Source organism: Hylaeus volcanicus, chromosome 1 (genome assembly GCF_026283585.1).
Source record: "Hylaeus volcanicus isolate JK05 chromosome 1, UHH_iyHylVolc1.0_haploid, whole genome shotgun sequence".
NCBI classification, from domain to species: Eukaryota; Metazoa; Arthropoda; class Insecta; order Hymenoptera; family Colletidae; genus Hylaeus; species Hylaeus volcanicus.
The window spans coordinates 18,583,593-18,608,772 of NC_071976.1; the positions used below are offsets into that span (position 1 = coordinate 18,583,593).

At 33.7% G+C, this 25,180-nt stretch overlaps 1 protein-coding gene across 2 annotated transcripts in view; it reads right to left on the reverse strand.

Moving 5' to 3' along the window:
* LOC128881145 (ubiquitin-conjugating enzyme E2 H) overlaps window positions 1–25,180 on the reverse strand; it is a 123,461-nt gene that overhangs the window by 48,829 nt on the left and 49,452 nt on the right. The gene's annotated exons all lie outside the window — the stretch shown is intronic.

A 25,180-nucleotide genomic window follows, 5' to 3' on the forward strand; every position in this document is an offset into this window, starting at 1 on the left:
AAAGTCAGACAATAAATAATTCGTTGTCAAACTGTAATACGTTTTAATGTCATTAGATTCCTACAAAACCGTTAATTAATATTGCTCAATTATTTACTCCATTAAGCTTGAATTTTTTATTTGTTATCGCAAAAGTACGTTTTTAAAGATTGTCAACATACTTTTCACTATGAGTGTACGTATGTTCTGTACTCTAAAATGTTAAGATCTTCTAAAGGTTTCTGCTACAAGTTGGTTACAGGCAGTTTTTTCCCCAAGTCAATTAATCTCTTGTCAGTTTAGAGAAACTTCTATATAAACCGAGTACCATTGGTTATCGACTGGAGAAGTCAGAACCTTTTGTTCTTTCCTGTGCGCAGACACGCTATCCTAGCCGTCGAGATTTGATCATTTGTTAGGCCAAACGTACATCACCGTGGAATTATCCACGAATCGATTATTGAATTTCAATAAATCACTTTAATCTATCGATTCAGTTCGTGAACACGTATAACTTCGCTCTGCCTCGAATTAGCGAGTCAACGATACCTTGTATACTCAAGTGTAATTAGAAAGATAATTATGAGTCACGGAACATATTTCAATTACCATGATTGTGTTCTTATTTGCATAACAGATTCGTGTTCGTGTTACGAGTAATTTCCTATTTATTTCTTTCGTTCGATGAACCTAGTCTATTTAGTATAACTAAAGACCTTCTATTAAGAGTCAAGAAATAATGTCAAGGTTAGGTCGGGTTACGCTATTTTTCAGTTAATTCCACGAAATTTAATTTGAAAAGCATAGAGTGCTGTATTGTTCATACATATACTGGAGTTCGAGTCATTTTTCTGGCGAATGAATACTGTTCTGCCTCGCTTTTTAAATATTGTGTTCACATCCATCTGTATTTACAATTATCTTTATTCTAAACAAGACAAACGTAAAGGTTTGTGAAAGAGAAATAATCCGTAATAACCATTTTGAAAATAATTATTAAAAGAGATTATTCTTAAAAAATGGTTAAAAACTGTAATGCAACATACGAATCTGCTTTAAGACTTTCTTTCATAACGAGAAAATTCAGAACTGTTAGTATGAATGGAGAGTGTTTGGAACTAAACGCTGGAGAACATGGGCGTATCTAGGAAGGGGCAAGGTGGGCATTTAAAATAAAACAGAAAAAATATAACAAAACAAAATATATAAATATATAAATATAAAACAAATTCCTTTCAAAATTAATTTTTTTTTAAATAAATACTGGTCTTCCTTATGTTATTGTATATTATTGCACGCCTCCTCATTAGATCTACCTCTCACATGAATGAAGTTAAATTCAGAAATCTGGACCACCCCCTTCTTTCATTTTCAAGTGGAGACTCATTTTCTGCTGGAGAATATAAAGAATGTTAACGCTAAGGTATTGAGTGCAAAAAAAAAAAATGAAAGAGTTCCAAGAATGCATACAGAATTTTCGGGCCCTTATATTATTTATTAATGCACTCTAACGCAGAACATCCGGTCATAATGCAATATTTTATAACCTTTTACCGAACTTCAACACCAAAGATACAAGTTATACGCGAGTAAAATTATTACTTAGCTGGAAAATGACGACGACCAATCAGAATCGGACAACGTGATTTCATGACTCTTATTAAAAGATCTGTAAGTATAACCAGTAATGGTACCAAGACCGTGGAATGCAAAACGATGAGAGATGAATATTAATAATTAGCAGAGATGGTAGAGAGATTTCAAGACCCTCGTTTCGGCGTGCTGGAGAACAATGACGTTTAGTTTAATTAATAGCTTGGTCTATGGTGAAGTTTCTTCATTAAAATGAATCCATTCTTCGCGTACGCACATAGTTTGCTTAAATATAACTGCGCGTTAATATAACGTAATGTATGAAGAGGAAGGCACGAGATGGATGAAACATCGCATCCTAATGAACGTTATCATTGAAAAAACATGACTATAGACCAAGCCATTAATTAACCCGAAGCCATGCTTCGTCTTCCCCACAGCTCTGCCGTTGCTCCTAGCGATTGCTATCTTTTCAAGAGTCTAAAGAAGTGAATGCTTTGAGAGGGAACAAATTTCGGAATGAAAGTTGTGTATGATTCTATCAAACCAAAATTGAGAACATTGTATATAGAATAGTGAGGCGTTGGAGATGACAATAGAAACTATATCAATTATTAAAAATGACTAAAGTCGTTTGGTTTGTTTCATGTACTTTGAAAAGAGCACATGATTTATTCAGATACAGTGGCGCACAAATGTATTAAGCACTCGTATTGGGTTGTCCAGAAAGTTTGTGCCAATTTTTAAGAAACATTCAAAGACACGTTTGAATTTCGATATACATTTATTGAATTATATATGTACCATTTTGTTCCACAATTTTTCCACCTTTTAAGGGATGTCCACATGTTATTTGTTTTCAATCATTCCGATATATTCAGACCTGTACTGCCTACTAAAAATCGGCATGGACTTTCCAGACAACCCAATAGAATTTTAAAATGGGCACATGTAATTGGACATCATGAACTGGACCAGTAAGCGTAACAATCAAAAATCAAGTACATAGATTACGTACTCAAGTAACAACTATAAAATAAAAGAAATAATTGGGAATCAGTGATGCTGCTATCATTTGCAACTATTAGTCTGTTATCTAACACAAAAACTACCAAACGAATACCAAGGAATATATTTTTAATTGTGTATTCACTCGAAATAATTTTAATTTGAAATATGTGTCCCAGTGTCTTCTTAAAATTATTCAAATAATAACAATGACAATTATTAAAATAAAATTAAGGGTAATTACGGGGTAATTACAACAAATCATGCAAGTGTCATAATTAGATTGCGGATCTGTATGTAAAATAAAATCTTAGCAAACGTACATACAAAAATTGAACCCAAATAAGAATTTATTTTACTTTGTAAATATCGTAATATAAGCTTTACTTAGAATACTTTTTATATTATTGCATACTGCGCGCATTTTGTAGTTTCTGGCACATTTAAATTTCCTATAAATGCATAAAAATCTGCAGTCTAATCATGATTCATGATTAAGTCCTGTGTGGAAGCATCAGAGAGGAGTGTTTACACTTCATCCATCGATGCCTAACTTTTCTGACCCAAAATACAAGAGCTGTATTTTTCAACAAGACAACGCTTCTTGTTACTCGTCAGAGAAACCTAAAGGTGAGGTCCCATCAACTTAATGCTCGTGCTCGGGCAATAAATTATCCGTGCTCGCCGGATTTTGTTCGAAAACACGTTCCTGCTAGCGTCCAAAAGGTCGGAAAATGCGACGACAAACGGTTTGGAACCACTTGAAAGGATCGATTTTTACGAGCGTTTAGGTCTAGGCTCGCGAGCACGGGGACTATTCCATGAAAAAAAATCGACCCTTTCGAGTGGTTCGAAGCGAGACCGTAGGCGCCTACCTGGGTTCGCTCAAGGATCTGGGGTCAAACGGCCGATCGACTCATCAGTTTTTGATCAAATCGAATTCTTTATTCTTCATCGTATCAACGTGAACGCGATGCCATTGGATTCTTGGTGTTCTCCCGATTAAAATGATATCCCACGTCGCGTAAATCGAACTATTTTTAACGAAATAACTTTTCAATTATGCAATCAGATTTTGCATATAATTTCGTTAAAAATAGTCCGATTTGCGCGATGTGAGATATCATTTTGATCGTAGAAGCATCAGGAATCGATTGAAGTTACTTCCGCAAAATTCCGATAAAAATTGTCGAGGTTGGTATTTTCAATTCTTTATGACGTCCCCTTGTCGACCGCCTGTTGCGATACTGGTGCCTGGCCTTTTTCGGGATTCCGTACTCGTTTAGGTGTTCGCCGCTCGTTGTGCCAGCTCGCCTGGATCCATCAGACCCTCCTGCGCGACGTGTTGACACTTTCAAGTGGACGTTGCTCGTGCTCGCCGCCCGAACTTACGTTCATGGGACCTCACCTTAAGGTTCGCCGAGTACACACATGTGCCAAACACTTTCAAACACTTTCTGTATACCAGAGACCCCAGGCTACCGACTGAACATAGCGGATGTTCATCTCCAGGATCGGATTCTACGATGCATGTTCCTCCTTTCGCCTTTTTGCGGATCACAATTACAACCTTCCAAGGGTCTGGGATTATTTTACATCGGGCAGAGCCACCAGCACGACTAACATTCCAAACCAGAGCTCCAGTTCCATCCGAATCCATCTTCTCTCGCGGTAGCTCTTGTCCCTATTGACCGAGGGTCGAGATTTCATTGGACGCAATAGTTGTAGGCGGTGCAGCGGTAGCTCCAGCCAGCAGTGGTAGCAGTAAAGATTTATGAGCATGAAACGCAATTCCCGCAGGAATGGTTGGTAGAAATTTCGAGGCGAACGTATTGTTCGTATTTTCCAAACGGTGATAACCTCCGGGGCGTACAAGGAAAATATCTCTAGAAAGTCCCACGAACGTTCCCGCCTTTGTGCTTCGACATAATGTAATTTTAATATCTCGAGAGCGCTTTTCGTCGCGAAGCATATCTGAAAGAAGTCGAGCTGAAATTTTCAATTCCGCGAGGTATGTAGAAAGACAATCGTTGCGATGCAGTTCACTCACTCCATACGAAAATACAGTGGGTGTAGAATGTATTCGTACACCGATCAATTTCCCAAAAAACTTTTGTGTGAAATTGTAGTTTATTAATTTCTTTTTTTATAATCAATGATATTCTACATATATACAGGACATTGTGGAAATATTGTTGACAAGTTTACACATCGTGTACAGTTTCGTTAAGTCGTTGGAACCAGTAAAACCGAAAAATTAGTTTTTCGTGGGTATGTCGGTAACTGTTGTGTTTATTGTAATAACTGTTATTAACAAAAACAAAGAGAAAGAATTTTGTACAAAACGGGTATCCTGTGTCTTTGTTGTAGAGTTGATAGTTAACATGTAACAGAACGTGAAAATGTTGAAGTTTGGCTTGTGAGGATGTTGGTGTACATTATTTTATTTAATAATGGTTGAAAGGTTTTATGCTCTAGCTATAATAAATATAAAATGGTTGAGGAGTAGTTCTGTGTGAATATGTAACTGTGCGTCAAATGTAGATCAAACTTCGAAGTTCAAAGTTGTGTGGACTACTTTACCAAGTTGTTGTACAGCGTATGCTTTTATTAAATCGTTACAGTTATTTCACGATTTATATCTCGATAACTGTTGCGTGTATTGCAACAATTGGTATCAGCAAAAATAAAGATGAGGAAATTTTCTACACAACATGTATCGTGTGTTTTTATGTTGTATAGTTGACGATTTACACGTACCAGGATGTGTTGACATTTGGTTTGTAAGGATGTTGGTGACATTCTATTGATTGATCATTGTTAAAAGGTTTTATGCTCTAATTAAAGTAAACATAAAATTGTTGAGGTGTAGCTTTGTACAAATCTACTTCTTGGGCTGTAGCTATGTATAGAGATCGAAGTTTGAAATGTGAAATTGCGTGAACTAATGTTTGTTCTGGCAATGCAACAAACCCCCATTCGACGAAATTATGAGGTTTCTTAGTCTCGTGAATATCTTCACAACGACAGAAAGTATAGAAAAATAGATAAAGTCAAAGTTTGATGGACTTCAATATCCTACAATATGGTGAACAAATATTTTACGAGCAGAATTTGAGATAGAATGTAATAACTCAAAACGGCCAGGAACGCTATTCTTTCTCACCGAAGCACTATGATTCACATATTTCTTCCGTAAATTCATACTTCTTTGTGAAGAAGGATGCATGTTTTACCGCAGATTTCATAAATAAATGTGCAAAGCTTCACGAAACAACCTATCAACAGAGTTTGGGGAAAAATTCGAGAAAAAGCTCTAGATTTTAGAAATTTAAATCATAAGCCCATTTCAAACAGGATTTTAATCCTTCGTCAGCCCTTGTGACTGCTCGCGAGCACATGTACGCGATCGAGTCTCTTTCTACGAGATTACGAGGGGTCCCTTATGCGCAACATAATTTGCCCTGTGACGCAGTCAGCTACTGCGTGGAAACCGGGTCAGCCGGAAGCGTAGCAATTTAGACGCATCGAGGGAAAAAAGAAAGATTTTCTAGATATTCGCAGCCCGTACAGGAGAAGGATCGGTCGTCTATCGGATTTTCGTTATCCATTTTTATCTTGTTTTCCTCTTAACAGCAATTACCTTCCCCCTGGCGATGATTCTCCCCCTCGCGAAAACGAGGGATGGATACGCACGCGCCAAGCGTCAGAAATATATTTCGCGATCTGCCTCCGTGAGCTATAGCGCGTCCTCGTATACAGAGTGTCCCATGTAAAGTGTTACAAGCTGTTTTTTTTTTGAAGGTACGTACAGACTTGTAACAAAACGCTAGCGGCTTGTTCGTCGCGGCGAACAAAACTACTCCAGTTTTTGTCTGAGAGCTGGCTACGAAAATCAGGAATGATAAGGTGCAGCGAAAATTTGTATGTAAAAACACTCCTTACTAGATAACAAAGACAATAGCGCTGCAGTCAGAAGGGGCTCCCGGGGCTGGAAGCGTGGGCGGGCGGTCAAACATGTTAATTTTTAATCAAAATAAAATCTTTGAGTACAGTCCTGAAATTTTGTGTAGTTATAGTTTTTAACTGTAGAAATCGCGTAAAGCTATTGCCAGAAGTCTAGGTCGGGGCTTAAACTTTGCCGAAAGTCGATAAAGTTGTAAAAAAAATTGTTTAAATGTTAATGACAAGGTGTAGTTCTGGCGAATTCGTTTTCATATTATTTATCGCTTAAAAAACCTGGATAACAATTTCCAGAAGACAGAATGGTGGCTAAGTACATGAAAAATGATAATATCGTCATAAGTTGGTAAACAGGAAAGCAATTCTTTAAAATTTAAATAATAAGGTGCAGTTTTGGCAATGTGTTTTTCTTATTATTTATACTATTAGTTAACTACGTATGCAATGATAGAAGGCTAAGGTGGGAGAAACGCATACAAAAAAGAACAATACAAATAAAATCGATTGGATTTTATTTATCGCATAATTTATTTACACTTCAATTCAATAATTGTATTGTTCTTTATGTACAATTTATACTTTATATACATATACATTCAATAATTGTATCGTTCTTTATAACACATAATAATTTTAGCCAAATCAAAAGCGGTGGGGTTGAAAATTTGGCATGGAATGCCCCATATATTCATTTGTTTTTTACCATGTACGGCATGCCGGCATGCGATGTTTGCGATGATGTTCGTGGCGATGTCGACGGCGCGCGCGGCGCCGGCGTTCGCAGCGGCGCGTTTGTTCCAAGTCTGTACATACCTTTAGAAGCTAATGGAGATATCGATTCCATTTCTGCTACAGTTGAACGTTACAGGGGAATTAATTTTTCAGTGCACAATAGAATTTATTGAGGACTGTTAGAAGAAAAAGGCGGTTCTTTTAAGTTTCTTTTAAATAGATGGTGATGTTAATTGTTTGTTATCAGAATAGCGTTTATACAACTGAAGTAACATTAACTACAACCGATTTTTAAAATTATACATAGCTACAGAAGTATGGCGACAAATGGCCGAAAGAAAACTTCGAAAAAACGACAAGGAAAATGAAAAATATCAAATCAGGGTTAAATTAAATGTTTAAAACGATATCCTTGGATTTTCACATAACTTTCTGTTATATGTAACCCCAAAGTAATCGAAGTAATTTACAATTATACCTCGCTTCTTATTTATTAATCGTTGATTTCTCAAAGCAACCATAACAATTCTATCAATACGATAAAACGAAAACAAAATCATTAGCTACCCTTAATTTGATAAACTTTTGATCCAATTAGCTAACCTGAACACAACAAAATTTAAGTTCAAAGAGATTCTGGAACTCTACAGAAGTCATTCTATTGTTACTGTATCCTCTTGTTACAATGGAGTGCTCAAATTTGCAAAGATCAATTCGATGCTCACAAAAAAATTAATGGAGACTGGGAGATAATAACCTAAAAAACAGCGTTTCAAAAATAAAAAAAAATAAAAAAAAATTGGGTACCCTGGCGGGCTCAGCTCGCAATGCAGCGAAATCACGATGAAACTCGGAAGCTGCCTGCGCTCTTCTCGCTAATATTTAGAGGAAAACAAGCAAAGCTCCACCGAGAGATATCACTGATTGCGCGAGACAGAAGCGAAAAACAACGCGCGAATCTGAAAAGCGTTTCCCCGGGGCGAGTAACTCGGCACGTCTCATCAATATCAATTCACGTCGAGCGAACAATTAACCCGACGGAATGTTAAGTGGTATATACTAGCATCCCGTATTTTTCCCACTCTATGTCCCCGTTTCGTTATTTTCTTTACCGTACTCCCTCGAACCATCGATACCTTCATGAGACACACAAGAGAGTAAGTACTCTTTCCCTAGTAAACCACTCCAAGTTTCATTTACTATTCCCCTCCAAAAAGTGTTCTACGTCACGTGGTAAACAGGTGATTCTCGTTGAAAGAAATAAATAGAAAATGCGAAATAAAGTTTTTCCTCAACCAGGCTTCGTTATCGAGAAAATTGATTTGAAAAATACGTGATATCCGCGTTGCGATGGTTCTCGTTACATGTACGTCCTAGGTCCCGCGTATGATATATCGAAACTGTAATTTATAACCAAAAAAAGTTATTTATCAAACGGAAATATTGGAAAAATGTTAAAATTAAAAAATACTTGCGAGAGTTATAAATGGGAACTGCGCGAGTTCAACCGGACGTAAATTAACGGAATGGAAGAAAATAATGATTTAATTTACGTTTTGCGTAACAATATCACTCGTAACATTGTTTATTTTTCGTGCAAATACGATAAAGGAACAGGTAGATTCGATACTTTACAAATTTCAACAATAATTAACGATATGTAATCTCTCTTAATGATCTGAATTTCTCGATTATGAAAACTCAATTTAACAAGCAATCTCTTTCTTGCTGAACATAGTATATATTTAATAATAAATGTACGTTGAAAGAAAGAAGCGGGTCATTAAATTGAATTTCCATCCATTACCAAAAAAGTAATAGTACTTTACATGCGTGTAAAGCAAACCATTTATTCAATATCCATAATCATGTATACTACATATATTCAGAGTAGTGGAAATTATTCATTAAACTCTATTTAGTTTTATCACAAGAAAGTAAAAGCACATAAGTTTGTCAGTTCATGCATTTTTTAAATTGCTTATAGTATACACAAGAAAAAAAAATTGTTTATTGAATTCAATTTATTTGTATCGCCAAAAAAGATGAAACTTTACTAGTTTGTCAACTCAAGCTTTTATTTAATAATAAACACTATATACAGGAAAGAAGAAGTTGCTCATTAAATTGAATTTGTTTTCATCACAAAAAAAGTAGAACCTCACAATCAAACTAAATATTTATTAAATAGTATTCAACCATTAAAACCGTAGAAAAAATGTACGAAACATTAAAATATGTGTACAGTGTACAATAAAATGTTTGCATACTGTTCAAAGTGAAGTCAACAATAAAAAAATAATATAAAGATCATTTAATTTTATTTTTCACTCACAGGCAATGGTAATTTAGAAAACCAGCATTAAATTGATAATTTCAATAAACCATTTAAATTCATTGCGCCAGACAGTTTATAAATTAAAAGATAATTGGAAGGAATGAGTTTTCGAATTCTACTCCTGAGAAATAACAGTTTCCAGAATATTAAAATTAAATATTGTGGAATATTTATGAATCGACACAATTAATAATTAAGCAGTCCATTCATGATATTTCTTTGTTCTACATGCATTCGTTCAAAACCTTTTCAACTTCAGATTGTAAGATCATCTTCGGTGATACGTGTAATAATATTTAGAATAATTTTAATAATAGATTTATAGAATATAGGCATTTTAACCTATTTCGAGTTTCACAAGAAAAATCGCAGAAATCTTTTACATTTTACGCCAACAATTTATGTTGATTATTATCCATATAAAGAGACAATCATATGTTCAAATTCAATTTTGTCGAAACCTTCTAATTAATTTTAGTAAATCAACTGGCAGTGTTACTTTAGTAATAAAATTCTAATAAAAAAAAATCTCCCTAAACACAGTGTTACACAACGAATAAGAGTTGGAAAGAGATTGCTACATGATAGAGCATAATCGTTAAATTGACTTCTAATTAGGATACTTTGATAAATTCAGCAACAGATGTATGCATAAAGATCGTAATAGTTCTCGATAGCTACGTTATTCCCACGTTCCTCCGAGTCCATTTAAATAATGACATTTCGCTAATCGTCTCCAGTCATTAAATATCATTCGCGCTAATAGTAGGAAAACGATCTACCAAACGTTGAGTAGTCAATCTTTCAAAGAGCACAGAGTTTTGCCAACAATTATGTAGAACAAATTTAAAAGACATAATAAAATGATACGAAGATTATTAAAATTTGTTGAAAATGGTAATTCGTGGGATGTGGATCCAATTTAAAGCAATGGTATAGTTTGCTAGAAGCATATGTTCGATTATCTTTATCGAATATTTCAGCTTCACGTCTGGATTCTGTTTAGAAAATAAACAACTTGTATAATATGTATAATTGTGTGTGTATAATATGTGTATGTTTTCCGAGTGTTTTTTTTAGGAATAAGCGAATGTCTTTGTTAATTTCAATTACGTTCCATGATAAAGGAGTATGAATACGAATACATATTCTATTTTTCTTTAAAATTAGGTTACATGAGATATATGTAAATTAAGTATTAACAATAAAGTGTTTAAAGTGTTGTTGATTTATGAAGCTCCCTTATGTTTTATGATTATGTTGTTCAAGTTTATCAAAAATCCTGACAAATAACCCATCAAAAGAGTTATAAATTAAAAGTATCTCTTGCAAAATAAATTAACGAAATAAGAAAAAAAATGACAGTTATTTTATAACATTGACTGGAAACTACCGTAACATTCTACTTTTTTATTTAATTTAAACATAGTAAATCGAATTTCATTTGAAGTTTACATGTATTCAATTCTAAGCTATAATCTCTCATCTTCAATCTTCTAGTTTTTAATCATTCATAGTGTGTAAAGCAATTTATTTTCATTTTGCTTTTTACATTGATATTATATTTATTCCAATATTTCAGCGAAGAAGATCTAGACTCGCGGTAGAAACGTTTAATAAAGATAATTAAATATATGCTTGTGCTAGACAATACCATTATCTTAATTGAAATTACGGAAGATCACTAACCACTAATTATTTTTAAAACCTGTGTATACAACACATAAATTTAAATTTACTAAGTCGATTACATAAAGAAATATAGTAATTTATTTTCCATGTAAAAACCATAAAGGAATACAAGCCAACTTTAAATAAAGACATTCGATAAAATTTTTGAATTGAGAATTTAGAAGACGAATTGATAAGATAAATATTTAAATATTGAGCTTTATTTACTAAGGGTATGATTCTTGTCTGAATAACTGTACCAACTTCATTATTCCAGTAGTAGAAAATTATAGACGCAAAACATTTGGTAATACATAAATAATAATGTAATACATAAATAGGCTTTGTCCCACGAGTGTGTCTCTACCGACACAATTATTAATGTCCATAATAATGAAAAATAGTTTCATCCTAACGATGTGCTCAATGTGGCTCAGTTTCACTAAAAACAATGTTCGTTCCAGGAAGATGGACGATGCACCTTTCGATAGCAGCTAATAAGATCGTAGCAACATGATGAAAAGCCTCATTGTATACTAAGAAAACATTTATGACCGCAATCTCTGTATCAGAATTTTATAGCTGTTTTTGATGCGTCCATTGTGCTAATACTCGTTGGCGAACCGCGGGTTCGTGTTATTTTCAAAGAAAGCAACAGCAATTTTTATTGATCCACGAAGCAGTTTAAGGGAAGAACCACATTAGATATCTCAAAGATATCTGTATGAAATTAATTGAAAGAATTAGCAAATACACTTTGAAACATACCTAAAATATTCTTAAATTCTAACAAAAATTGAGTATTCTCTTTAAAGAAAAATCACGAAAGACATTCAGTATTTGGCCTTCTAATGTGGTTTCCTCCCTTAAAGGGTGAGGGGTACTTGCGACGTCAAAAACGTTTTCACTAATGTTTTTTCTTATATTCAGTTGATAATCAGTGTTTCTCTATTCGAACGATATATGCTCAAAGATACAACACAATAATTTTCATTTAAAAGCATCAAAAATTCTTGGTGATATGAGCGATCTGTTGGATGATCTCTAAAAAAAAAACATGGTTTGCTGTGAGCAATATTACGCAAAACTGGATCATCTGAAATTAAACATTGCGACGGATTTCTGTAAAATAATATTAATACTAGCACGTAATCATAGCTTTTGAGAAAATATTGATTTCTAAAGAAATTGCGTATATCTAAAGTTAAAAGTCGCGTTTTTGCTGAAAAAAATGCTCTTATATCCTTCATAAAAACAAAACTATGCGCTTAAGAAGAAAAAGCATTAAGTACTAAATTATGATGTCTTTAATGAACCTATAAATGTCGAAGTGGATTGGTTCAACCAATTTTGAAATATCTCGCACATCAATTTAAAAAATGTAGTTTCACATTTCATACTTAATACTGAGGGTCATAACTTTGTCATTTTTAATCGAATTAACTTGCAATTTTCTGGGAATATTCTTGAAATGCTGTAGTCCAAAAAATACCAGAAACCAACTATCGTCTTTTAACATTTCTAAGTGCTACTCACCCCTTAATTGCAAAACAAACGCGAAAGCTCAACTCTCCGCTCGTGAACGTCGATCAAGTTTCGTTTTTCAACAAACTATTCAATACCCTCGCTCGAAAGTAGATCCTAGCTTTTACGTTCCAGACTAAATTGCACGTTTAAGTGAAAAACGCGTAAAAAGCGAACACGCTGAAATCGGATACTTCTTACGGAAAAGATAGCATGAAATTGTAATGTATCGCCCCCCTATTATCTTGCTAAATGTTTACTACTTCAGAGCAAATATTTCTCCAAACTTTCCCTACTCGCCGATCTAAGCAATGGAAATGTACAATGCCTCAAATAATATACGTAAGTCTTACATTGTAAATTCACTTTTATACGTTAAAATCATAATATAATAATTAATAATATTCATAAATTAAAATTAAAATTAACCTCCCTGGACTATGTAGATATAAATATAACAATTCTTTGTCTGCATTTAAATACACACTTTAATTAAAAATAAAATATAATTTTACAGTACAAGTATTAAACTTAATACATTTATCTGTCGAGATAAATGATATTCTGTTAAATGCTGTTTGATTTATTGTATATTTTCACTACATACCTTACAAATATTAACCGCAAAACCAGAGAACTACTCCAATAGGATGAAATTGAAATGAGACTTTGTTTGCTACAAATAATATTGAAAAAGAAGTACTCAAAAAAAGACATCGAGCTCGAGTGTCGCATTAACGTTAATTGCCATGAATGTTGTCAATATCATGTTAATATTAGAGTTTATCGTTTATCAGTTCGTTGTGTACTAATTGATTTTTATTGATCAGGTATTAAACATTTGCACACTACGTAGCAAAAGGTTGTTGATTTACGAGGGCGATTACATAATTGATTAAAAATGGAAACTTGTTGTAAATTTATTTGTTTGAATTTAATGTAAAAGAAATGACATTACTTTTTGGTCCCCCCTAATAGTTATAATGACTTAATATAAAAGTAAATCAATCGAATATAGGCTGAATACATGAATACATGACTGACAAGGGAAATTCCACAGTTGACACGCATCGAAGAATTTGAATTATTGCAGAAATAAAGTTCATGGTGTTGGGTTCAAAGGAACCGGATCACCAATCTCTCGATAACGATTATATATTTTATTAACGATAGAACGTGGTCGCCGGTCATAGCCGCATCACACACAACACACACGCGCGTGCGCGCGCGTCTAAAAACAAAAAAGGCTAGCACACACACATACCTCATACGGAGGCGCGTAGATATTTCGCGGCATTTTCAACACATGGGAACCTAATTATAGTGCTCTTTTCCATTTTTCCTTGTAAGAACTGTGTCAGAGCTCGATCTCAATCTGAATATCTTGAGCTCAAGATGAAAAATCTTTTCCCAAACCATACTTGAAGCTAAAACGGTACCACCGCGTCACAGTAACATAATGCAGACCCAGTGGTAGATCAACTAAAAATTCTTTTTTATGTGGTCTCCAGTATTCTCGAGATAGTATATACGTTGCAGCGGCGATTGCAGGAAGAAACAAAGAATCAGCCTCTGGCTTAACGAAAGTTGAAAAGGGGGATGTAGACGCTCGCGAAAATGCCACGGCCCAAACGAACTTGGAAAAACGACGTAGTTAAAACTCAACGGGCGGTAATTGTACGCGACGCAAAGTCGACGCAAATTAAATCCACGAGAGGAACAACAAAAACGAAATTATTATCTGCTAGGAGGGAAAAGTTTCGCGAACAAGGCTCCAACCAACGTGTTCCATGGCCACGAGCATTTTGAACAAATCTTCACGGACAGGAGAAAAATATACGTAGGGGTAGAGGTGGATGGTCGATGAATAAAGGAATCTTTCAAATGTGACGATCGAAAAATTAAGCATACTTTAGGAATTTTTGTTGAAGTGTATAAAATAAAGAACGATCCTAAAGTTTTCCGACGTTACTTGAAAATATCGCGAAATTTGATTAGTTTCGCAAGTGAATTTAATTGCTATCGACCTGAATAGATTTTGTTTTTTTCGTTATATGAAACACAGTGATGTAACGTAGTTTCCTGCAATTTGATAAAGGAAGATCCAATAGGAAGATATAAGGATCACTTTAAATATTTAATAGATTGAATTAGTTAGAGATTAGAGTATTCGATTTTTAATTGCACAAGTGGATTATGTAGTCACAAGTCGAAACTTCAAATCTTTTAATTATTACGTATAGGAATTTTATTAGTTGGAATTTTGTCTCGAGACTATTGAAGATCAGATAAGTTAACATTTGTCATAGTATTTAATTTGTTAACCTTGGCAAATTCACTAATCCTATCCACATTTATTTTCATTACCGTCTCACCATCATAATGAATTCTTCTAGTTCGTTAATGAAAAGTCCCGTCATCCATTTCTGATTGACATGGCGACCAACGTGTTAATGCTGTGCCTTTATATTCAATCATATACAGGGTGTCCCAAAAATATTTGAGGTCCTTGGAAGGAGTGGTTCGGAGAGTGATTTGAAACAACCTTTTCCTTAGCGAACATTTTTACGGATAACCTGAACCCAATCTGATGGCCATTAAAATGCATACAAACAAACACGCAAACAAACTACAAATTTAGTAACGATGACATATTGTTTCTTATTATACTCTTACAATTATTATAAATATTATGTACACTTGTAATATGTTAGAAAAATAATATTAGGTTGGTGCATATGAAACGCCGTCTTTCCAGTTTTCAATCACCCGGGCCAATGATATCGATTTTAGCCTATTCTGTCATCAATTGATTTTAATCATATTAAAGAGGAAGGAATATACTGTAAGGCACACACATTAAAATACTAAAGATGTTTAGAATAGAAACATTGAAACCTTATTATCAAAAATGATCAATACTTGGAATATTCGTGTATCTTTTTTATACGAGTATAAAATTGTGAAGATGGTGGTGAAAATTGCTAAAAACAAAAAGTTAGCTCTTGAAGAAGGTTACGTGGATGTTATAATGATTCAACGCTGATTTGAAAACTGCAAAGCTGATTGGTGAATTTTTATTAAAAAATTAACTTATTCGTCATCATTTTCTACCCTCTGATTGCATAATTAATGCAGAATCGTATTACAATAAAATAGAAGAAATGCATTTATTAAAATTGATAAAAATACAGAATTATGTGAAAATTATTTTAATTAAATGTACAATGTTTTATTAAAAATAGTTTTATATAGTTAGAGTTTCATTTGTACAAACGACACTTCATATGTGCCAACATAGTAGTAAACAAAACTTGTTGGCTAATTTGAGACTTAGGTTATTTGCTTATTCATTGTCATGAATGATTCATGGAAACAAGTTAAGGATGTGGAAAATTGAAAATTTAATATAACAAAATGACAAATAAGTATTTCTACTTAAACTTAAGTTAGAAATGATTGAATATAGAGTCACAGAATTAACTTCTACACCTAATATAAACACTGGCAGATAAAAGCTGTCAATGAGTGTAAGTTAGGAAAGAAACTTTTGGGACAACTTAAAACAAGAAGTGTCGGTAGATTTAGCGTTAAAGGGGCATGCTCAGTCAGAAGGTCGAACTTTTGCGAGAATTTGAGATTTTTTTCTAAGAAATGCGTTTATATATATTAATTGACCATACTTAATAAATAGACATTACTCAATATTTAAAAAACAAAATTATTTAAAAATGTTTAGTAATCAAAAAGTTATTAACGACGAAGTAAAAGTCGTTTGTGAAAACATAGTTCACAGTAACCACTGCTATTTGAAACTGGGTTATCCGAAATCAATAATTCGAGAAGATTTACTTAACATACAGTTTATCCCCTGTTTGAACGAAGGATTTTACGACATATTACTTTGCCACAAAATGGCAATCACCTAAAGTGAAATTGTCAATGTTCGCAAAAAAAATACCCATTAGAAATAATAATCATTTGTTCAAACAGTAGAGCATTATGTTACATAAAAGCTCTGAAAACCATAAACTGGGTTGATTTGATGGTTTTCGAGATATCGTGGTTATCGATTAGGAAAAAATGATTTTAAAAAAAACGCATTTAAAGTTTCTAATCCAGTTTATATCAGTTTAGTCCGACCTATGTATGAAGTCGTATATCTTCGTTAGCTTTAAACGGTATGACTTGAAATTTTCAGGGATTATTTCTACCATCATATACAGGGTGTCCCAAAACTCGCGTAGGAGCCGGAAATGGGGGGTAGCTGAGACGATTCTGAACAACAATTTCCTTTGCAAAAATGTCGGATGGGGCTTCGTTAAGGAGATATTAAGCGAAAACCCCGACCAATCAGAGCGCGTGTATAGCGTTGGGTCACTTGTTCGCGTACAAGCGCGGCCGCCGGCGCGTAGCCTTCGCTACCGCGGCCGCTCGAACGGTCTACGCGCGCTCTGATTGGTCGGGGTTTTCGCTTAATATCTCCTTAACGAAGTCCCATCCGACATTTTTGCAAAGGAAATTGTTGTTCAGAATCGTCTCAGCTACCCCCCATTTCCGGGTCCTACTTAGGTAATTAGTAATTAGTAATTAGTAATTAGAAAACATCAAATTTCCAATTTATAAAAATAGTGTAACTATTAAATGAATAAGATAAACAGAATTTCTTATTACTATATACGGTGGGTGTAGAATGTATTCGTAGACCGATCAATTTACCCAAAAAATTTTGAGGAAATTGTAGTTTTTTACCTTCTTCTTTTATAATCAATGATATTTTACATATTCTCGAAAATCTCTAAGATAGATATAGTCCAAACAACATTTACTAGTTAATATAATTTGTGAAATTAACAAAAAAATGCGAAAAGTGGGTAAAAGTATAGAAGCACTAAGTATTTGTACGATTCTTATGACGAACCATTTACAGTAGAGTTTGTAACGTAAACACATTAGTTTATTGCTCCGTACGAACTAGAAAACATCAAATTTCGAGTAAAGTACTTTTAAAAATGGCTCTAATAGAAGAATTGAAGAAAATCCCGCGAAGAAAGTATTATATACTTGTAAACTAATGTAAATTTCTTTTTTTTTTTAATCAAGTTTTAAAAATAAAACAGTTGCGCAAATACTTATTGCTTCAATATTTCTATCGATTAATTGTTTTTTTCTTGTTAATTTCGCAACTTACATAAATAGCTATTTTTTGTTTGTAATCTATCTATTCTAGAGATTTTCGAGAATATATAGAATGTCATTGTTTATAGAAAATAAGTTAATAAGTTATAATTTTACGTAGTTTTTGTTGCAATGTGATCGGTGTACGAATACTTTCTACACCCACTGTAGCTTTAAAAAGCGCAACAAAAATTGAAAATTTCAAGATTTCTCACTGGGTATGCCCTTTAATAAAATCAACGATACCGCAGATTGAATATTCTTCGTCGACTATGAAATTGACCGATAATTGACCAACGACGATGCACGCGAATAGATCGATACACCTTTTCTCATTCAAAGTGGAGGAGAACGGTGAACTTTCCGTGTTACGCTAGAAACAGATGCTGCTGCAACTCGAGGGGAGAACGGTTCCGATCTCGATGTAAACGAACGTGACGACTGTATTTACATATAAATTATGCCAGGAGTTTCTTGGCTGGCGAATCCCTCGCCAGCTTCCCCGTGCCTCTTTTTGCAGCCGTACTTTTGGCGTCCAGACTGAAAGTGGGGAGCCTCTGGCACGGGAATTCCACCAGCGGAAACGTAGTCGAAGAAACTGCGAATGTTCCTACGACGCTCGTGAGTGCATGCTAATCAACATCCAGCTGCGTTAACTATGCCTCTGATCGTTCGAGACGCCCCACGGCGAGCCAAATGTCCCGAATCGCGAGCAAAATTCGAGCAATCGAATCAATTTATTGTATTACTCTTTCACGTATTGCTCAAAATTGAGATCAGGGGCAAATTACTTCTTGATCTTTCAGGCAATTTGCCTGGAAATGTAGTAAATGGAACTTCCATGAAAAATTCACATTTAGGTTTGTTTACTTTTAAGGGGTTAGTCGTAGTCAGGAAGAGGAAAAACGACATTTCTTTGTGATTTTTTTTTAGTTATTAAATAATAATTTGCATAAATAACGATTAAGTATATTATAAAACATATTTTAAAGAACTAAAAAACATTATTTGTTTTAAGAAACGTTTAATTTATATCGTCATAACAGCCGATGACGTAGACGATGATTTAAAAACATAGGTTTGCGGAGAGCAAGATTTCTCTACACTGGTTTACCTGAAAACAAAAACAAAGGTAGATTTCGAAAACAGATTAGTCTAGCGGGCCCCTGAACGAAGGATTTTGGAAAAAATTAATTTAAAACAAGATGGCGTACATTTAAAGTTGATTTTCAATTTTTTCACTAAAATTAAGCGATTCAATACAGGATAAAAAAAAGTATACAAGAAAATAAAAAATCCTTCGATCAGGGACCCGTTAGCCTAATATAATATATTTTCTAAATCTACCTCTAGTTTTGTTTTCAGGTGCACCAGTTTGAAGAAATCTTGCTCACCGCAAACCAAGTGGCCTCCGACGCCATCGCCTGTTATGACGAAATGAATTAAACTTTTTTTCAAACAAAAATTCTTTTATAATTCTTTAAGACATACTTTGTAATATATTTACATTTCATTAATAAAAATTATTATTTAATACCTTAAAAAAAACACACAAGAAATTGTCCGTTTCCATTTTCCTGACTGCGACTAACTCCTTAAATAGAATTTCAAAATTGTGTTAGAGTAACACGAAACTAAAATTTATTACAAGATAAATACAAAGATAATAGATAAGATACGACAGATAATATTTTAATTTGGATAATTGTAATCAAATTTAATTTTCTTCTATATTTTTGAGACAGCAATATATAGACATAATTTGTGTAACTTTTATTGTAGATCATGTATTAAAATATAAATTTTTGTAGGAAAAGTATAAGTTGATCAAGGTTGCTGGTCTTTTTCAGGGATGAGAGTAATTATTGACATCAGGGTATTTTGTTTGAAGCGGAATAACTAAGTACCTCATAAGGGGATGAAGCTATCAAAAAAATTTGTTGGAAAAGTTGTGTGGTACAAAGAGGAACATTACATGGTATAATTAATTTTGTTGTAAGCGAAACAATGGAGGAGATTTCATAAGCAAATTAATTTTTTTCAATGAAACCTTAAAGAAGGAAAGAAGATCGTCTATTCTTGTTCGACCGACTAACCGGCTTATTATGGGCTAAAAATATATAAGATTCCATTTCAAAAATTTGATTTTGTATTTCAAATGTTCCCCACCACTTAACTTACAACACTATTGTTTACTCCATATAATGTCTTCTTTTTGTACTAAATAAATCTCGTAAAAACGTTTTTGTAGCTTCGTGTCCTCATAGGATATTTAATTTAACCATTCCACTTTAAATACGACACTCTGAAGATTTCGTTTTACAACTAAAAATATAATACATAGTAATGGACTGAAAACTGATTTAATCAAGGGCTATTAAGTATTGGACAAAATACGTTTATTAGCCTCATTGCGACGTTGTAAAATTTCATAAATTAAACAAGTACTATTCAACTGAAGCACTTACATTAATATCCAACGCTTAGCCTACTATTACTCTTAAAAAACTCCACAATTATCTCACCAAAGATTTTGTCAATTAGGAGGGGAGAATCTAGAGATCTATCAAATATATCATTTCACTTGACAATCTTATCAAACGTTTTCTTATTGAAAGTTTTCTTAGTTAAAACTAAAGTTTAGCACTGTGCCTGATGATAATTAATATCTTAACCCTTTCAGAAGTAAGTACTTCTGGGTACATGGGTTTATTATACAGTAGGTGTAGAAAGTATTCGTATACCGATCAATTTCCAAAAAAACTATGTAAAATTGTAATCTACTAACTTATCTTTTATAAACAATGACATTCTATATATTCTCGAAAATCTCTAGAATAGATAGATTACAAACAAAAAATAGCTATTTATGTAAGTTGCGAAATTAACAAGAAAAAAACAATTAATTGATAGAAATATTAAAGCAATAAGTATTTGCGCAACTGTTTAATTTTTAAAACTTGATTAAAAAAAAAAGAAATTTACATTAATTTACAAGTATATAATACTTTCTTCGCGGGATCTTCTTCAATTCTTCTATTAGAGTCATTTTTAAAAGTACTTTACTCGAAATTTGATGTTTTCTAGTTCGTACGGAGCAATAAACTAATGTGTTTACGTTACAAACTCTACTGTAAATGGTTCGTCGTTAGAATCCTACAAATACTTAGTGCTTCTATACTTCTATCCACTTTTCGCATCCTTTTGTTAATTTCACAAATTATATTAACTAGTAAATGTTGTTTGGACTATATCTATCTTAGAGATTTCCGAGAATATGTAAAATATCATTGATTATAAAAGAAGAAGGTAAAAAACTACAATTTCCTCAAAATTTTTTGGGTAAATTGATCGGTCTACGAATACATTCTACATCCACTGTATATAGTAATAAGAAATTCTGTTTATTTTATTCATTTAATAATTACACTATTTTTATAATGTTTTATTTTTTTATGAAAGTAGAATATGAAAATTTCTTATAATTTGATAAAATGTCTATGAAAGAAAAGTATAATGTTATGTACTAAACAAATATTAATTATGAAAGCCTTAAAATTGATTTATTGCATGTTATGTGTAGTGAGAGATAAGAGTGTTTATGCTGGTGGTCGCTTCAACCGCATGCACAGATTTTCCAAGAACTCCTAATGCCATCACTAGACTGCGGATGTTAATGCATTAATAGCAAATGAAAATATAGACGGATCTATGAGAATGTGCACAAATGCAAAAGTATATGCATTATCCAAAACAATATAAATGTTATACCGTTATGATGATAGGACATAATTTTATTTAAGCTTAAATTCTTTTTTTGTATCGTGAAAATATGAATTTGCATATACATTCACAGTCTAGTCCAATACCTTTCTATAATGAACAGAGAGAAAGAAATCAAGAGTTAACTTCAACATAATTAAAATGATAATTGAAAACATAATAGACAATTGCAACAGTGTATTCGTACTCTATTTGGCTATAATAACTCTGGTCGTATGTATTCGTGAAATACAGTTAAAGGCATAGCTATAAAATGCAGAAAGTGTTTCAAATTGAAGAAACTGCGCTCAAAAAGGTGCCTATTGACAGTTGTTCGTGTGAAACGAACGCAATATAAAAAAGGATTCGAATACCCAATTTCATCAGTCATAAGGGACTTTATTTGAACATTTTAATTACACGTTCTGACGATTTTATCCTACAATGCATTCGCGTGATTGTTCCAGTTTCGATTGACGATGGAACACCAGAGAAACGATTTACCAAATTATCGAACGGGAACGGTTGTCGTCAACTCTTTTGAAGGATGAACGCCGATTAAAGCGCAATTACGACGCATTTGCCAGCTGGTGACGGAAAGAGTCTCTCCACTGATAGAATTTAAAGCTTGGAGCAACGCTGCTGTGAACTATTAATGGAAACAGAAGACTAGAGAACACTTGTCCCTCTAACTCTCTGACAAGCTCCGAGTGGGGCGGTGTAATTTCAGGGTCTGTGTTAAAATTAATCTTGCGACTGAATGGAACTGACACGCGGATATTGTGCGCGCGGAAAAATTATGTCCAACTCGCGCTGGAAGAGGAGAACGTTAGTTTCATCGCTACCAGAATTTGTCGACTGCCAAACTTAATAATTGCTTCGCTCCTTTTTTTACTTTTAGAAATCATTTAAACATCAAGTAAACAAATTTCAGTGTCAATCCTTGTACAAACGATATTTTGACCACTGGAAAGGGTTGTTAATCGTATTCTTGTTGGGTTATTTCTTGTGTTATAGATTTTGTAAACACGCGCGTTAGGACGGGAGCGAATGATACGATGAGCGAGTAATGAGCGCCTAAGGGAGCGAGAGAGCTAGGGGAAGTAGAAAAAGCTGTGCGAACGGCCGCGAAGAGAGAATTTGGCGAGATTGAGATCGGGCGCGAACCAAGTAATCGAGTCTGTTCTGTTTAAGCGGTGAAACCATTCTAGGATTCTCAAAAAATCGATTTTTTTTTGCCTAAACGATACTTTAGGGTCATAAAAATAATACGTCATTTGATTTATAGTGAAAAACAAATGTTAAAAGGTTCAATTATCGATTTTGCCGCAGCGTCTCAGAACGCGATTAAAGTGTTTATAAAACTTAAAGGTCGATTCAGACTATACGACACGACAAAACATTAAAACACCCGTTTTAATGGAACTATTCACACTTAACAGACACCGACCTGAACGTTCCATCAACGGGAATAGTGTGAATAGTTCCATTAAAATGTGTGTTTTAATGTTTTGTCGTGTCGTTGCCGGAACGTGACGGTCCGTGTCGTATAGTCTGAATCAACCTTAAAGGTTAACCCTTTGCACTCGAAGGGCGACTTAGAAGCGACAGTTTTTGGTTATCTTCGATTTCCAGGTTCCTAAGCTGTAAACTGATACACATTGAAGTAGTAATAAGATATTTTATTTCCACGACTCTCCAGTCATGGTAGAAGAAAGCTTAGTCGTCTAAATTTTTAACTCTCGGTAATGAAACTGTGATCGAGTGCAAAGGGTTAATATAAGGGTGAATAATGGTCAAATATGCCCCTCAACTAAATTCAACTAGCGATGGGTTGTTGGATAGTATAAAAAAAAAAAGAACCATGTGTGCCAAGCTTCAAGTCTGTATCTCGAATAGTAATAAATGAAGTGCAAAAAATCAAAAACAGGTTTTTTCTCGATTTCTCCTATATTTCTAGATGAAAAAACTTCTAAAATAATCTGAGTCATGTGAGATAAGGAGAGACATTTTTCAGAATTTGTTCAAGTCTTTTAACTGAAAACCCATATTGTGAAAAATAAAAAAACACGGCAGCGGATTAGCGGCCGGATACACTTCACTTACAAATACTTACTTATGAATACTTTTGAATGTAACCCACACCGCATAGTATTAATTTCTTAATAATGCTGTTTTACTGATTATAGAGTCATTGAATATGATACTAAATACTACTGCAATAGCAAAAATCGACGAAAATATTGATATTTCGCATATTTAAGGATGGTGCATCAACGCTAAAAATCTGAAAAAATTGAGTATCGTAGTAACGATAATCTAAAGACGCGGTAGAGTCTCGACGCCAAGTATCTACTAGCTGTAAGAATACAATTTTAGCGTTTTGCATATTTCGATATGAAATTTGCATGTTTTCCTTTTTTTCATGCGTTCTTTACTCTTCACAACATGGATTTTCATGATCATAACCGTTTGGTCTAACGATTGTCAACACCACACTAACGATTTTGCTGTAGCACACATTTGGACGATGCATGGATGTACAAACTAGATTAAAAATTGATTTTTTATAATGTTCAATACGCACATATTAACTGTAATAAAAAATGCACCCATTTTCAAGTCGTTACTAGTGATATGCCCTCTTAATTGAATGTCGTATCGTATAGAGAATTTCTCCAAATAGAAATTTATTCAGTGAATGGAGCAAACGTTTCGAATGAATATACTATACTATTGGTTTCATTTCTCGTCCATCATTTCAACAACATTTTACCCATCCCTGATTTCAAGGAAGCAGCTGCTTTCGAGTTACTTCGGAGCACCCCAAGAGCAAGACACTGTTTGGTTTAGGCAACGAAGACTACTTTCCGATAAGATTAATTCACTCTTTCCATCGGGACGTGGAACGATGCGCTTCGTTTGCTCTGACAAAACGAGTTATGTACGAAGCTACAGTAATACGTATGTGTGTGTACATCGAGTTTCCCGCGACCGCTGAAACGCTCGAAAAGCGAGCTGTGCATAATGAGGCGCTGAGGTGCCGTTGTTTACCGTATAATTAATAAGAACCACCGTGTGTCAGTCTCCACCCAAGCGTCATTTATTATAACGTATCGAGTACTCGAGTCTCAAGGAAGCAATTATCAAACCAGCAAAAATAATGTATACATAAAAACTAGATGTTCCGTTAATTTAATTTTGAACGAAGAAGAAGTTTAAATAAATGATATAGATTGGATTTAAATTATTGCAACGAACAATATTACTCTTGAGAAAATTGATGGCATTTGTAGAGAAGTTATAATTCAAGTCACTGGAATTATATGTAAATATTTCTGTGTATATATATAACATAATATAATATAATATATAACATAACATAATATATATATATATATATATATATATATATATATATATATATATATA